Raw genomic sequence first — 17,475 nt, forward strand, 5'->3', positions numbered from 1 at the left:
GAGGACCAGGAGACCGTCGTAGATAAGTGGGTCGCGTAGTAATATCGTATAATATCTGGTGCTCCCAGACCCCCGTATGAGCGCGGTGCAAAGACAACCGTATGGGCAATTCTATGTGCTTTGTCACCCCATATGAATTTAGTAAAGGCCCTCTGGATACTGCGGAGTTGGGGCATGGGAAGGGCCACAGGTAGAGTTTCGAAAAGATACAGAAATTTAGGGAGTATTGCCATTTTAAGGACATTTATCCTACCTAAAAGGGATAGGGGACATTCCATCCACTTACGGAGTAGACCGTGTGTTTCTGAAATCAAAGAGAGAAAGTTAGCCTGTTATAGTGTGCGATAGGATGCTGTTAAATGAATGCCTAAATATTTGAGCGAGTCAGAACGCCACTGGTAGGGAAAGGTGTTGCGTAAGGCAGCGAGAAGTGGGGGAGGGATATGAATGGGAAGCGCTTCAGTTTTAGCTGTATTAACTTTATATCCCGATATATTACCGAACGTTTCTAGGAGGGCATGGAGGCAGGGGAGTGAGGTGTGAGGTGTAGTTAAAGTAAGCAATATGTCGTCAGCAAACAAGGACAGCTTGTATTCTTTCCGTCGTAAAGAGACTCCCCTGATGTCTGAGTCCTCCCGAATGCGTGCTGCTAGAGGTTCAAGGCATAATATAAATAACAAGGGGGAAAGGGGGCAGCCCTGTCTAGTACCATTGCTATGTGTAAACGTTGGGGATTTGAAGGATGCCAATTGAACTTGTGAGGTGGGATGTGAATAGAGGGTTTGAAGAGCCGATACAAAGGAGCCTGAAAAACCGTAACGTGCAAGTGTGGCAAACATGTAAGGCCATCCAAGCCTATCAAAAGCCTTTTGGGCGTCTAGGCTGAGAATAAGAGCAGAGCGAGCGGTTTTATCAAGCATGTCAATTAGATCAATGGTGCGTCTGGTGTTATCGCCCGCTCGTCTACCTAAAACAAAACCCACTTGGTCATTGTGAACAAGGGCAGGGATTATGGAAGAAAGTCTATTGGCTAAAATTTTTGTAAAGATTTTATAATCTGAGTTCAGTAGGGCAATGGGCCTGTAATTATCTGGTAGGGATGGGGACTGTGATATAGGCGTGTAGGAATTGCGAGTGTGGAGTGACCCCTTTTTGTAAGGAGGAGTAAAGCTTTAATAAGTGAGGGCCGAGGATGGGAAGGAAAGTTTTATAATATTGATACGGAAGACCGTCAGGCCCAGGGGACTTATGCAAGGGCAGTTCTTTTACTACTGCTGCTAACTCTTCTATCGAGATATCTGCATTAAGGGCGGCTAGCTGTGACGGTGATATTTTAGGCAACTTTAAAGGGGAGCAAAAAGAATCAAAAGCCTCTTGAGTGAAGGAGTATTTAGGGTCAGAAGCTAAACAGTTGTACAATTTGTCGTAAAACGAGCCAAAAACTTTGGACATCGTCAAAGGACAATGGGTCGGGGAGCCGTCAGCCTGAAGGAGGAGGTCAGGATAAGATTGAAAGGGACGCGGTTTAAGCTTGTTTACTAGCATCCTGTGGGGTTTGTTAGCGAACTCATAAAATTTCTGCTTTGCCCAAATTAGGGCCTTAGAACATTTTTGCATATCTAGCGATTTCAAACGCTCACGGAGGGTTGTGACCGTGCGCAGACGAGTCACCGTAGGGGAAGCCAGGAGCAGATCTTCAGCCTTACGGAGCTGTAAGAGGGTGTCTTGCCTCAGGGCTGCCGAGTCCCGCTTTAAGCGGGCGCCGGCAGAGATACATGCACCTCTAAAAAATGCCTTGTGGGCTTCCCATAGGGTAGACACCCCTGCCACTGAGCCGTCATTCAGTTGAAAAAATTCCGATAGATTTTGGGATAGTTGAGCCTCGACAATGGGATTGCGGAGGAGAAAGTCATTGAGTCTCCAATGACAGGTTCTCGGCATGGAGTAGGCAAGAACCAGGTCAAGCTGAACCGAGGCATGATCTGACCATGTTATGGGGTTCAGTTCTGATGCCACCGCCGATGTCAGTAGGGGCGCTGATATAAAAAGGTGGTCAAGTCTGGAGTACATCTTATGTGGGGGGGAGAAAAATGAAAATTGTCTGCTAGTGGGGTGCTTGATTCTCCATATGTCCAACAGGTTATGGGTTCTGATTAGTTTACGAAATGTGGTGGACTGACGTTCCACTCTAGATGAGGGAATGGAAGGAAAAAGCGTCTGTCTGTCTCTCCTAGGAGACATGACCATGTTGAAGTCCCCCCCCATGATCATGAAGGGTTGAGCGTATTTACCTAAGCTGTCCAGTAAGTCAGAAAGAAATTGGATTTGGCCCGAGTCAGGAGCATACACATTAATCACAGTGAGAGAGCGTGAGAGATACTCGCAGTCCAGGAGGATATATCTACCATGGGGGTCTATAAATGCAGATTTCACCCTGATCGGGCAAGATTTCCTAATCAGGATTGCAACCCCTGCTTTGCCAGAGGGATCAGAAGCCAGAAAGGAATTTGGAAAGTGTTTAGCAGCAAATTTAAGAGAACCCCCGGGGCGGAAATGGGTCTCCTGGACCAGGACTATGTCTGCAGCCGAAGATTTGAACTCTTTCAGAGCCAACCAGCGTTTATGAATAGAGTTCAAGCCTTTAACATTATAAGTAAGAACCCTTAAAGCCATCTTCATGAATTAGCATTAATGCAATGTAAGCAGAACAAACATGTATTAACCAAAAATACCCGTAAAAGTTAACTAGGCAGTATAAACCATGGTGTATCCTGTGGGATAAAAGCAGACGTGTGCATACAACATTGACTATAAGGAAAAAAGCTACACAATACCTTGAGCAGTGTAGGTCAAAAACATCCAATAGGCCAAAAAAAAAGCCCATAACAAAAAAAAGAAAGGAAAAAACTGAGAAAAAGAGCCTGGGGGGCAAAAACCACCCAGGAGTCCACGGCCAAGGCCGCGGAACAAACGGAGGCACACAAGGGGTTCCATCTCATCGGGAGTGGCTCCCCTCGCCACCTTCCGACAGCGCCCAAAAATAGCCAAAAAAATAAACAGAACAATTTAACTTAGCTTGACTCTAGTCCAAAGGAGCAATGAAAGACCCATAATTACGGGCATGGCCAACCCCACAACAGGGGAAACATGGTGACTTAGGGGCCGAAGACAATCCCAACCAGGGTTGGGAAATGGGTCCATCTCAAGGAGGATGTCTGGCAAATGGTGAGCGTTGAGGGGTAGAAAAGTTCTTCTGCGACCTCTGCCGAGCGGGGGTCCAGAGTAGTCCTGGAATGGACGTGGGTTTGGGTGTCACGGGAAGAGGAGTGGGGTCTTCAACTGGAATCGGTGGTAGACCAAGGCTGCGGAGAAATGCTTCACTTTCCTGTAAGTCTCTCATGGAGTATTGAATTCCGTCTTTTGAGGCAGACAGGCGAAAGGGAAAACCCCATCGGTATGGGATTTGAAGATTCTGTAGGTGCGTAGTCACCGGTCGGAAGCTTCTGCGTTTGGCAAGTGTGATCGGAGATAAGTCGCTGAAAATCTGTATCTTCGCCCCCTTAAACTCCAGGCGGGATTTGTTGCGGGTAGCCACTGTTAAAGCCTCCTTACTGTCATAGTAATGAAAACGTACTATGATGTCTCTGGGGTTAGCGCCCGCTGGGGGTTTGGGGGCCAGGGATCTGTGCGCCCTATCCAGTCTCCAGTCAATATCCGGAATCCGAGGGGCCACCACATTGAACAAGCTGAGAAGATATGGTCTAATCTCTCCCTCGCCAACGGTCTCCGGCACGCCCCTGATACGTAAATTTTGACGGCGTTCCCTATTCTCTAAGTCCTCTTGCTGGGATTGAAGCTGGGAGATTGATTGTTTCAGACCGGCGTTGTCTTCTTCCAATACGTGGACATATTGGATCATATCATCAAACTTTGTTTCCAAGACATCGGTGCGTTCACCAATTTGAGCTATCTCTCCCCGTAGTTCGTGTGCAAGCTTCCCCATTTATTTAGAGACGTTGCTGGTCAGGTCTTGCAGCAGGGCCTTGAGTTTGTCATCAAGGACTTCGACCGTGACAGGGGCAGCCATTGATTCTGGTGAGGCAGCTGAGGGAAGCTGAGAAGCGTTCCGTGTCACCCCTTGAGAAGGCGTTTGCGTGGACAGGGTGGCCGTCGAGGTCGGGGGAGGGGATGTAGGTTTGCTCAGAAAACGATCAAGTGTATGCGAGGGTCGCAGGTCTGGAGATTGAGACTGAGTGGGATGTTTTGGCCCGTATTTCACCATGAGGCGTTTGGACTAGAAGTCAGACAGTCGTGCTGTCCCCCTTTGTAAAGTTGCTAGTTATGCGTCGTAGGGGGAGTAGGAAGGCGGCTTAGGGCGTCATTTAATAGTTACATGGTGCTCATCTCATGGGACCATATGTGTGGCCCCCACAGCAGAGAATGAAGCACATGAGGTATAGGGACCACACAGGTAGAAAGGGCAACGTGGGGCCCCTAGATGAGAAAGAGGATTCCAGGGGGGTAAATTGTGCTGGTGAGGTGGAGGGATCCGGGGAAAGAACTGAGGAGCAGTGCCCACTGAAAATGTCCCGGGAGTCCCAATATGGCCGCCAGAGAAGGCCAGAGCCTCTGTGTTTAGCTGAGAGTAGTGGTAGGGGGGGAGGCAGAAGACTATTGCCCTGCCAGCGGGCACAGTGTGCAGAGTCAAGCCAGCAAGGGTAACCACACTAATGAACTCCCAGGGCTTCTCCTCACCTTAGGCCCTGGGTGTAGCAAGATGGCCGCCGGAGCTCCTCAGGAGGCTGTAGAGCTGCTGCTCCTCCTCGATACCTCCGGGGATGCTGCTGTGGATACTTTCGCCGTCCAGGTTCACCCTCCGGTGTGTGCGACGGTCTAGTGGTGGGCAGATGTGTCTGCCTGTGCGGTGGAGCCCGTAGCCCGCAAGGCCCGACGGAGGAGGTAGGCCGCAAGATGGCGGCGGCGGGACTCTCACCGTGGCGCCGGCCGCGCACTAGGCCGCGAACGGCGAGAGCGCCGAAAGGTGGAAATTCCGCCCGCAAAACGATCCGGGCGGCTTCCCCACTCAGGATGAGCCGGTTTGGAGCGTCGGCAGTCGATCCTGGGTGCGGATGGAGATGGATGAGAACGGGAATGCACGGAGCTCTCTTCCAGTGCGTCCGTCCACCTCGGCTTCCGGCCACGCCCGATTCATCTAATTTTAATGTTAACTTACAGTGCCTTGCAAAAGTATTCACCCACTTGGCTTTTTACCTATATTGTTACCTTACAGCCTTTATTTCAATGTTTTTTTATTTTTTATCTGAATTATATGTGATGGATCAGAACACAATAGTAAATAGTGAAGACCAAGGAACTCTCCAAACAAGTAAGGGACAATGTTGTTGAAAGTACAAGTCAGGGTTAGGTTCTAAAAAAATATCCAAATCTTTGCTGATCCCTAGGAGCACCATCAAATCTATCATAACCAAATGGAAACAACATCACACAACAGCAAACCTGCCAAGAGACGGTCGCACACCAAAACACGCAGACTGGGTAAGGAGGGCACAATCCAGAGAGGCAGCACAGAGACCCAAGGTAACCCTGGAGGACAACAATAAGCCCTATGCTCCATAGAGTTCAGCTTTATGGCAGATTAGCCAGAAGAAAGCCATTATTTTCAGCAAAAAACAAAATAGCACATTTTGAGTTTGCAAAAAGGCATGTGGAAGACTCCCAAAATGTATGAGGGAAGATGCTCTAGTCTGATGAGACTAAAATTTAACTTTTTGGCCATCAAAGAAAACGCTATGTCTGGCACAAACCCAACACATTACATCACCCAAAAAACACCATCTTCACAGTGAAACATGGTGGTGGCAGCATCATGCTGTGGGGATGTTTTTCATCAGGTAATACTCTGGAAACTGGTCAGAGTTGAGGGAAAGATGGATGGTACTAAATACAGGGATATTCTTAAGCAAAACCTGTTCCACTCTGTGTGTGATTTGAGGCTAGGATGGAGGTTCGCCTTCCAGCAGGACAATGACCCCAAACACACTGCTAAAGCAACATATGAGTGGTTTAAGGGGAAACATGTAAATGTGTTGGAATGGCCTAGTCAAAGCCCAGACCTCAATCCAATAGAAAATCTGTGGTCAGACTTAAAGTTTGCTGTTCACAAGCACAAACCATCCAACTTGAAGGAGCTGGAACAGTTTTGCAAGGAGGAATGGGCAACAATCCCAGTGGTAAGATGTGGCAAGCTCATAGAGACTTATCCAAAGCAAAAAAAAAAACATCTTCAAAGTTGTGGACATGTTCTGTAAATTAAATGATGCAAATCCTCAAACAATCCATGTTAATTCCAGGTTGTGAGGCAACAAAACACAAAAAATGCCAAGGGGGTGAAGACTTTTGCAAGGCACTGTATATCTTTATATGGAGCCAACTGGCCAAGATGTTTGTATTACTCTTTCTATTATTCATATCCACACATGTTATTACCCAATACTGAGTTTGGTTATGACGATCATTTGACCAATTATTTGTTTTTGTACATATGTTGTGTTTATGTATATTCTTAATAAACCTGTGGTTTTGATCCAATGTGTTTTCCACCCATGTGCCTCATTTAATGTCTAACCCCCCCCCCCCCTTTATTTGCTGTTGTGGGGATGCTTTTCTTCAGCAGAGACAAGGAAGCTTGTCAGAGTTGATGGGCAGATGGATAGAGCCCAATACAGGGCAATCTTAGAAGAAAACCTGTTAGAGTCTGCAAAAGACTTGAGACTGTGGTGCAGGTTCACCTTCCAGCAGGACAACAACCCTAAACATACAGCCAGTGCTACAATGGAATGGTTTAGCTCAAAGCATATTCATGTGTTAGAATGGCCCAAAGTTCAGACCTAAATCCAATTGAGAATCTGTGGCAAGACTTGCAAATTGCTATTCACAGACATTCTCCATCCAATCTGACAGAGCTTTGGCTATTTTACAAAGAAAAATGGGCAAAAAATTCACTCTAGATGTGCAACGCTTGTAGAGACAAACATACCCAAAAAGACTTGCAGCTGCAATTGCAGGGAAAGGTGGTTTTACAAAGTATTGACTTGGGGGGGCTGAATACAAAATGCATGCCACACTTTTCACATATTTATTTGTAACACATGTTGAAAACCATTTATCATTTTCCTTCAACTTCAATTATGTGCCACTTTGTGTTGGTCTATCCCATCAAATCCCAATAAAATGCATTTACCTTTTTGGATGTAATATGACAAAAAGTGGAAAATGTCGAGGGGTATGAATAATTTTTCAAGGCACTGTATATCCTTATGAGTGCAATCATATTTTATAACATATTCATACAGTTCCTACAGCCTTCAGAAACCAGATAGCGGATATAAAGAATTCTGTTAAGAGAATTCCAACTTTAATTTGTCGAAACTGCACATTTCTTCTCCGTAGTCATTGCATTGAAAACAATCCACTCCCTTTCTGGATAATATTTTAATTCAACAGTTGCTAAGCATTTAAATTTTGAGTATGGCCTGTGGAGTCTAAAGTGTAGAATCTACTCTCCTTCTAGCGGCTAATCTACAAATCTACAGTGTATTTAACACATCATTAATATCAACAATTACTTTATAGTAAAGAAAAATATAAGTGCAATGCTAATAAATGATCTCAGAATAAACTAAGATTAGGTAGTGGTCATGTGACAAACATATAATAACCCTGTGAACGGAAACCTGCGTCAGAGGGGGGCGGGGTCACCCATACGTCATTGGGGAACCCCTGGCTTCCCTCACTAGCGTCAGAGGGTGCGGGGTCAGGTGACAGGGGCCCCGCCCTCCTAATATAAGAAACGTCAGCGCTGGGATCCCTGCAGTGCCTCCTCAGTGGAGACAGAAGATGGATGCATGGATGGACTGTGCTGGACTGAAAATCACCCGTCGCTGGATCAGATCAGCCATCGCTGAACCCCGGAGAGATGATCATCCGTCGCTGGATAGCAAGAGTGGATTACCACTTTTTTTTATTTTTTTTATTTTTAATAAAGGAATTTTTCAAAAGTGTGTTTGTCTTATTTAACAATTTTTTACACTTTCTTTGTGAAATGATAGGGGTACTTTTGTACCCCCTTATCATTTCAAACAGGGGGGGTGGGATCAGGGGGTCCCCTTGTTAAAGGGGGCTTCCAGATTCTGATAAGCCCCCCGCCCGCAGACCCCCACAACCAACCGGCCAGGGTTGTGGGCATGAGGCCCTTGTCCTAATCAACATGGGGACATGGTGTTTTGAGGGGTCACAGACCCCCAAAGCATCCTCCCAATGTTGAGGGCATGTGGCCTGGTATGGTTCAGGAGGGGGGCCGCTCTCTCCCCCCCTCTTTTCCTGCGGCCTGCCAGGTTGCATGCTCAGATAAAGGGTCTGGTATGGATTTTTAGGGGGACCCCCACGTAATTTTTTTAAAATTTGATGCGGGGTTCCCCTTAATATCCATACCAGACCTGGAGGGCCTGGTAATTGAATTTAGGGGAACACCACACTTTTTTTTTTATCAATGAATGAATTGTCGGCTCCCGTAATACAGAGAACACTAATTGAGTGTATTACGGAGCCGACAATTCATTATAGCCACGAGTGATTTTAAAAGACTTTTTTTCCTGCAGAAATGACACTTTGTGCAAGGACAGTTCTAAGCATGGAAAACATGCGCCCCTTCACAGGCAGACTATAGACACCCCCAGGTACTGCAGTTTTAAAAAAAATAATTTGCATTGATCCATGTCCCCTGGGGCAGGACCCAGGTTCCTAAACTCTTTTTAGGACAGTATAGAAAAAAGAAAAAAACTGCGCTTAGCCAAATCAAACAAAACAGAAAACAAGCAGCAATACCCAAATGCTATACTACATTCACAGGAAAAAGAAAAAGAAAGTGGGCTGCGCTAAAAATTGTGATAAAGGATTCAATCTATAGAGTGATACCTTTAGGCATAAAAAATGTGAAAAACAAAAAATAAAATATATTATTGATAATTTCCCAATATTGAAAAAAGTGCAAAAAAAGGTGCAAAAAAAAAAGATCACTTATAAATACTTTCCCCAGACTAATAAAGTAAAAGTTATACAAAATTCACCAACATTGCAAAGTGAAATTGTACAAATATACATATACAAATATGCAAAAAATGTTGTCATACATATGTGAGCTTAAACCCAGATAACTAATCAAACCGCATACTCAAACATGTGTAAACAATAAATACGTAAATAAAAAAAGGAGTAAGTGGATAAATCAATTTAAATTAATCAATTAAAATCATGATTAGTCCATACAACTATTGAAAAGTCCAATAGAGAAGAATTCCAAAGAAGAAATATTAATAATAGTAACTCACACAGTGAAGAAAGTTGTAAGGTGAATCCAAACAAGATAAAGGTTGTGAGCGCGTCCACCACAGTACACACTGCCGCTTACAGGAAGCCAATGGTTCACCGTTACAGAGAACCAAAAAGCACGAATGGCTAACTCTCCCGGTCTGGGTTCTTGGAACAGCGAATTAATGCGATCAGCCTCCCCCAGTTCAGGCCAAGCATAGATCCCAAACATCAGCGCATATAAGACATAATAAAACTCGCCATAGTGTAAAACCATAAAGTTTAATGAAAAAATAAAAACAGACTGCGCACTTACATCAAACCAATATGGTACAGCTTGTATCAGTCAAGCCGGCCGGACTCGATAAACGCCCGATACTTCCGGGACATCTGCGTGAGCGGTGATGTCAGTGTGTCGCTCCTCCGCCCTACGCGTTTCGTCACTAACAGGACGTCGTCATGGAATACGGGCGGCGCCTGACCACCGCTTAAATAACCAAAACAATACCAACAACCCAGACCGACCTCCGGAAGTGAAACAGAAGGCACCATCTTGGTTGTGGGAAAAGGAACAATAACGGAATGGAAAATAACCTAATGTATCCTTCTAAATGGAATCATGGAACGAAGAAAAACCTTTTTGCCCTTACAGAATATGCACATCCAGATATGGATGGCTAATACGCTAAAAATCTACTAGCAGTATAAACAGAATGGCGGATCAAAGTAGATTCATACAGAGGATCGACAAATGGCCAATCCTGACACCATACATCCGATATCTTAAGGATCGGTTCCATTTAAGGGGCCCATTATAAATATTTTGTTATTATATTTAACTTCCCCCTTTTCCTTTTTGAGAATAATCTTACAAATAAATAAAGCAAATATAAAAATAAAAAATAGCCAATCTGGTGATCCATACCCTGACGGAGGTCAGACTATTAGGCCAGGAAAAAAAAATGTTTTCCCTATAAATTGAAGTAATTATTCAATAAAAATAAATAGAAAAATGAATAAATAAGCATGACACAAGTAAAACATTTTTTTGTATAGTGATTGGCACCCAGGCCTGTCATGTGATCAGCTAACAGAGACTTCTCCCATCCTGTGGGATTAAAGTAATGGAAACGTGTTTCCCTGGGTATTCCTTGCTTGAAGGAGAGCTGTCACTATGATTTGGACATTCAATTAACTGCATATTCATAACAAGCAGTAAATAAGCTATAAAGCCTAAGTTTAGCCTAAATGACAAACATAAAAATCAGTACAAAGGACATAACTTGTATTTTGTATGATATGTCCCTTGTGCCAATTCTTTTTGATTTAGGGGAAATTTTCATCTTTTTACCAAGCAGCGACCACCACAGTAATATTTTGGTGCAGTGAGAATTAATACAACTGAGGGGTTGTCAGAAGCTCCCATCAAGAGAGCTTAAGTATGCCTGCCATTTCTGCCCCATTGTGTCATTTATAGAAGCCACCCTACAGCTTCTATGAATGACATAGGATCTCTGAATGGGGAATGGGCAGGTGATTGATTGATTACCCCACCCCCTCCATTCAGAGATCCAGTGTTATTCATAGAAGCTGTAGTGCAGTTGAAACAAAGACAAATCTGTAAAAAGGACACATAATACTAAATATAGTAATATACTGTAACTTGTGATGATTTTTTATTTGTAATTTAGTCTAAACTAAAACTCACTGAGGGGTGTGGCCTGACGCATGGAGAGGTGAGACATGCTTGCACACAGCTCCTGGCTACCTCGGCTCCACGGCACCTAAGGGCAGCGGCGGACACCGTCCAGGGGGCGATTTGGATGATTATTTTGGACGTTTCAGATCCACTTCACAGCACCGGCTGGAATCCAAGATGGTCCCGGCCCCACTGTCCCCAGCACAGTCTGAATCAGCTCTACACACTCAGATGAGCTCACACAGCCAATTCTCACTCCCTGAGGACCCTGATTTTACACCCAGGCTCACCAGAAGCCGGTCCAATGTCTCCCTGGGATCAGGGGAAGGATGGGACATGGAGGCTCAGATTAGATCCCTCCACAGCTATATCAGGTCCCTGCCCACTAAAGCAGACTTTGAGCATTGTGTACACAGGATTGAGAAAACTTCCAAGAAAGAGATTTCTGACCTAAAGAAGGACATGGGGGCACACTTTGAGGATATAGAGGGCACTGCAGACAGTCTGCATGACTCTGTGCAGATGCATGACAGAATCCTTAAAACTCACATGGTCATGTTGCAGCAGCTCTCTTATCAACAAGACGATCTTGAAAATCACAGTCGTCGCAATAACATATGCATACAGGGGATTCCCGAATCAGTTGACCCCAAAAATGTACCTGTGGCTATGTCAGCCATTTTCAATCAATTGCTTCAATGGCCTAAGGATGACCCAATTGAATTGGACTGATTGCACCACACCTCAGGCCCCCGCACTCCTGATCCCTCCTTTGTGTGTGATACATTGTGCCGGATCCACTTTTACAAGGTAAAGGAGAACATCATGAGGGGTGCCAGTACACAGCACACAATCCCTTTTAATGAGGCACCTGTTATGCTTCTTCCTGAACTCTCCCACCAAACATTGGCAATGAGGAAAGCTTTGAAGCCACTTACGCAACTCCTGCAATCAAAACAGATTAAGTACCAATGGCGATTCCCATTCCACCTTTGAGTACATCATGAGGGTAAAACTTCCATCTTTCGTACGATGGGAGATTTACCTTCTTTCCTCAGCACATTGGAACCTCCTCAAGTCGCATTGCCAGATTGGCCATTCTAAACCGACCACCCCGAGTCTGCCTTTTACCCCGCAATGGCAGAAACAGGGTCGCAAATGTAATTCCAGACCCTCCCAGTAACAGGATCCCAATGATTGAACTGCCTCAGAGGGCTATTTTGCTCTATTTCTCTTTTATCTCTACCAGGGACCCCCCAAGCCGTCTCTAGACCTGTGAGGGTCTGACTAACTACTGATTATTCCTTTTCTTTTCTTTTTTGTATTGTTCTGTTCAATATCTTTTTATTTTTTTTACAGACGGAGTGTGACCTCATAATTTCTTATGTTTTACATCCATATGTTTCAGGATTTGATTTTACAGACTCTCATATCCTATGTTCCTTTATTTTGCTCTCATAAAGGTTTGAAGTATGTTAATTTACTCAGTCAGATCTCTCCTCTAAGGTAATGTACAACAATAACCCCAAGCTTGATTATATGTTATCCATTTTGCTGGTTTTACTATATACATCTTATGACCTTTAATGTTGAATCTCATATTTCTGCTACTTTGTTTTCTAGAAGGTCATGACTAATTTTGTGACTCCCCATGGAGCCGGGTGCAGGGGGGCTGCTCTGTTCTGTGGTTTTGCCTCGCACCCCCCCCCCCCCCCCCCGCCTTAAGGGTTTCTTGTTTTTCCTCAGTGCCATAATGGTCACTGTGGAGTACACTGATGTGTACCTCAATGGAAGTTTTTTTTTTATCCCTTGCTATTGATCTTTTGGAGCCACCTAGTGGCCTTTTTTGTTATGGTTCTTTTTTTTCTCTTCTTGACCTGTTGGGCCCATTTCCCCAAGACACTATATGTGAACTTTACACTGTTTGCTTCTTTAATTATTGAAGTGAGGGAATGTGGCTATGTTTGTGATTATTTGTATTACATATATAAGGTCATTCTATCATCTGCCTTTTTTCTTTCTCCTCTCTTTCATTTCTCATCTGCCTCTTTACTTTACCTATATCTCTCTGTCCTCTCCCCCTGTCACCCCCCTCCTTAAATACAGATCATCTCTGTCCCTCTCCTCAAGAGAAGTCGTTTCCTGACCCATTAGCCATATGTATGCCGTCCCCCACCTTTTTAGACTCCCTATGGCGAATGATGGACCAATAGCTCTAGCATCTTTTAACTGCAGGGGTTTTAATACGCATGAGAAGCGGAGCCAGACACTCTATCACTTTCATAAAATGTGTTCTAAAATGTTGCTTTTGCAAGAAACACACTTTCGCACAGGTGCTATACAACCCCTGCGCAATAATAGATATTACCCACAATGGTTCCATAGTACTAACCCTCAGGCTAAAACCAAGGGGGTATCTATTGCCTTTCATAAATCTCTTAACCCAGAGGTACTAGACTCCCTCATAGATGATGCAGGTCGTTACATATTTCTGAAACTGAAACTAAGCAATTTTCTTTTCACAGTGGCTAACATTTATGTTCCTAACGTGGGTGAGGCTAGGTTCCTCTCATCAGTCCTCACCAGACTGTCTTCCTTCGGGGGTCCATCCTTCATCATTAGTGGAGATCTTAATGTCACATTGTCCCTGTCCGCAGACACATCCTGGGGTAAGTCCTCTGTTCCCTACTCAACACTGACACGTATAAAATCACTGTTACACTCCTTCCATCTGGTTGTCTGGCTGGTCCAACATCCCAGGGGACTACAGTTACTACTCTATTGCACACAATTCCTATAGTAGATTGGATCACTTTCTCATCTCACAATCCCTGTTAGACACCCCCCTCCAAGTGTCCATCGGTCACATTCTTTTGTCAGACCATGCCCCAGTCTACCGGACCTTGGCCCACCCTCCTGCGATTCGCAGGGGCTCGATCGTTGCAGTTGACAGAAAGGGGGGATATTTTTGAGACAGGAAGAAAAAGTCTATTCTGTAGTAGTGGTTGTAAGGTGGGGAAAAATTATATTTTCATTCCAGGGTGTATAGTTTACCATGTATCATGAATCAAGGGGTCGTTTAGTTGTAGATTAAATTTTTTGAGTGCTCAGTATAGTATAGAGGAGGTGTCAATCGAGGTATCTTCTAGAGGGTTGAGTGCTACATTAAAATCACCTCCCATAATCAGTATACCTGATTGGAAGGAAGATAGTGTCTGTGTGACTGCCCAAGAGAATCAAACCTGAGCTGTATTAGGGCTATATATATTGGCAAAGAAAAGTAATTTTTCTCCCCCTGGGAGAGCATTTAATAAAAAATATATCCACCAACATCATATATTAGAGAGTCGTCTATTTGCAATGGCAGGCATTTTGAGATCAGAATGGACACTCCCTTGGTCTTAGCAAGCTTGTTCGTGGCATGTAGAGCCATTGGATACATAAGGTTGGATAGTTTTGGGATACAATACAAGTATGTGAGCTTCCAAACCTTGCATATGTTCTAAGAGCTATGAGAATTTTTCCTGGCAGATTTAGGCTGGGTTCACATATATGTGAATTGGATGCCTTTTTAACTGCATCCAATTTGCATAACATGTGAATGTGACCAGCTTCAATAAAGCTAATTCACACATGTGAGGGGCAGTCACGGTGCAGTTTTCAAAAGGATCCTGTGTGTTTTTGGGTCTGGTTCAGGTGCGAATTCAGTTAAAAATTTGCACCTGAGTCGAACTTGAACCGGTGAACAGAAACGCTCCAGACACCAAACTGCAAACTGCAGCCACGTATGTGAACCCAGCCCCAGAACTTTCATGTTAATGGAAATAATTGTAAGCTGGGCATCAGCACAACCTGATATGGGGGAAGGCATTGTACAAGGTCAAACCCTTCTGATAGTAAGCCACAGGTAGGAGGTGGCAGGTGCCTAAAGAGTGCCTCTCTGTAGGCTCATGTTCCTGCCTTTCTCAACCTCAGAGCCAACATCTGAATCGAGTAATGGCCATGCATCATGAGGGAGCAAGTGGATTATGCTGTGTTCAAATATATCAGCTGATTCCTCCATGCCTGATGCTGGGGCTATGGCAGGAATAGCTGTGGATAAGGAGGCAGGTTTAGCCACTCTGGCAGCTGCAGGGGACTGCGCACTAGTCTCTGCTTGGGTGACAGAGGAGAAGGAGGGTGAGGATGGTTTAGTAAGTCAGTCCACCACCTCCTCTGCATTCTGTGGCTGGATAGCACGAGCAAGCTCACTAAACAGAGGAAATGATGCCCTGCATGAGGACTGACCACCTTTGCCTGTGGACACATACGCTGCTGACTCCCTTACAGTGCCATGGGAACATTTGTCTCTCCTTGTTGTTCTCCCAGACATGATGAGGGGTGCTTATTAACAAAATTGAATAGAGATGTGTAGATGTGTACATGGATGCACTTTAATCAATGGAATGGGGTGTTTGATGCATTTTAATTTGAGTATTCACTACAAAGACACACTCCACGGATACACTATAATATACTGCCATACAGGGTTACGCAATCCTATCTCACATCCAGTCCCTCTGGTTGTCGGCGGTTAGCGGTGGAATGCACGCCCAGAATCTACCATACTCAGAGCGGATTCCCCATTGCACTACGAGCTCACTAGCCCCAGTGCCGGGCATAGGCACTTCGGAATGTAAGCAGCCATTTGGCATCTTGTTTTATCTATTTTATCCTTATTAAAATGGGATTACACTATTTCGATGTTTGCATCTTTTTTTGCATAATACTCCGGCTGCTCCCATTGTTGGAGAGGAGGTTGTCATTCCCCACGTGGTTTATTTCAGTTATGGCAGCAAGTCTTGCATAAGGCTCATTTGACCTTTTTCTAACCATTAAGGTCAACAACTTCTGGTAAGTAGACATCCATTTCAGAGCACATTTGGGTGTTCAGTGCAGCTGGTGGAGGTGGCCCATTTGCACAGTGGAAGCAACATTTCTGCACATGTTTATCTACACTTTGGATTTGAATTTGCACAGAGAATTTTCTTTTAGGACTGAAGAAATTTCATGTTCAGGACTTTCTAAACATTTGTGACTGGACTTCACTCATTGTTATAAGCACCATTGTATGTATAGGTTTGGAGATTTTTGGGTGATTCTAATTGATTTCCATTTTTATAACAAATCTTTTTGGTAGTTGTGATCAAATAAATCCCCGTTGATATTTATTACAGAGTAGTGGCAATATATATATATATTTATTTTAGCGCCCCTCATCACATTTATAACATTGACACTAGAATTTCTAATGTAGCACGAGGGATAGCAACTATAGTTTTATTTTATATTTTTTTTGCACGTAGATTAATACATATTTTTGGTGCAAGGTTTATAAATTTTTCAATATACTGCCATAGACTGCTTCAAACGTGCAATAACGCACAGAACTCTATGGCGTTAAACTTGCAGTAATACAATGAAATATATGGCAATAAACTTGATGTAACGCAAAGAACTATACGCTATTAAACTTATAATAATACAATAAAATATATGGAGTTAAACTTGCAGAGACACACAGAACTATATGCCGTTAAATTTGCAGTAATGCACAGAACTATATGGCGTTAAACTTGCAGCAACGCACAGAACTATATGCCGTTAAATGTGCAGTAACGTAATGAAATATATGGCATTAAACTTGCAGTAACACAATAAAATATTCTGTGTTGAACGGTTGCTACACTCACACTGACTGAACTATCCCTACATTCACAATAATGAAAAGATGAATGGATAATACACTCACACTGATTGAACTATTCCTACATTCACACTAATGTAAAGATGAATGGTCGCACTACACTCACACTGAACTATCCCTAGATGCACACTAAACTGATATTCTACATTGATAAAAGAATCAGAATAGCACACTATAGCACATTAACTGTCTAGTGGCACTGAACAGCAGGGCCGCTGATAGAAATCATTGGGCCCCCTACAGCCCACCTGACGGGGCCCCCTTCAGCCCCATCACTGGTCCCTCCTTCAGCCCCACCCCTGGTCCCTCCTTCAGCCCCACCCCTGGTCCTGCCCCTGGTCCCTCCTTCAGCCCCAACCCTGGCTGCTTCCCAGTGAGTTAAGACACACAGGGGTCTCTCAATATAAAGAGTTAAAGCGGAGGTCCACCCTAAAGTGGACCTTCCGCTCATTGGAACCCCCCCCCCCCTCCGGTGCCACAATTGGCACCTTTCAGGGGGGAGGGGGGTGCAGGTACCTGTACAGTACAGGTATCTGCACCCACTTCCGGGATAGCTCTCTGCGGAAAGGGGCGTAGATTACGCCCCTTTCCGAAAGTCCCCCGTTGCCTGCTGGGAAACACACAGACCCCAGAGGCAGCGGGG

The sequence above is a fragment of the Lithobates pipiens genome, unplaced genomic scaffold, assembly GCF_037356315.1.
Source record: "Lithobates pipiens isolate NorthernLeopardFrog02 unplaced genomic scaffold, aLitPip1_a1.2 Scaffold_16, whole genome shotgun sequence".
NCBI lineage: Eukaryota > Metazoa > Chordata > Amphibia > Anura > Ranidae > Lithobates > Lithobates pipiens.